Below are 483 nucleotides of genomic sequence, written 5' to 3' on the forward strand. Positions count from 1 at the left end.
AGCAGGGCTCAGTGGGCAGCTCGGAAAGGCGCGTGCGGGCGCGGAGGACGGGGACATGCTCCGCAGCCAGCACCGTTCTCCAGGCCTTTAAAAAACCGCCCGAGAGGGTTCGTCTTCCTCTATGAGAGGAGTGGTGTTTGGAGAGGTGCGTTTACAGCACCTGGAGGAAAACTGGGACGTCCATCAATGGAGAGCTCTGCTCTGGCACGTACTTAAGGCAATTGTTTAATGGTGCTGTGGTCTTTGCACCGTTCAGCAACCAAGGGCTGTCACCAGACTCGACTGCCCCATCCCCGCTCCCTTCCCCCCACCCTGTAATAGTACTTTTATTTTGAAAACGCGGGGATCTGTAATCTGATCGCCAGGCTCCAGGGCTTGCCGGAGTTCCAGGGGCTAGACGGGTGGTCTGCAGCGACGGGGAGCCGGGCACGCCGGTGCACTCTCAGCCCGCACTTCTGTCTGCCCCGCCCGCAGGGCTGCAGC

The sequence above is a fragment of the Myotis brandtii genome, unplaced genomic scaffold, assembly GCF_000412655.1.
Source record: "Myotis brandtii unplaced genomic scaffold, ASM41265v1 scaffold208, whole genome shotgun sequence".
Lineage (NCBI taxonomy): Eukaryota > Metazoa > Chordata > Mammalia > Chiroptera > Vespertilionidae > Myotis > Myotis brandtii.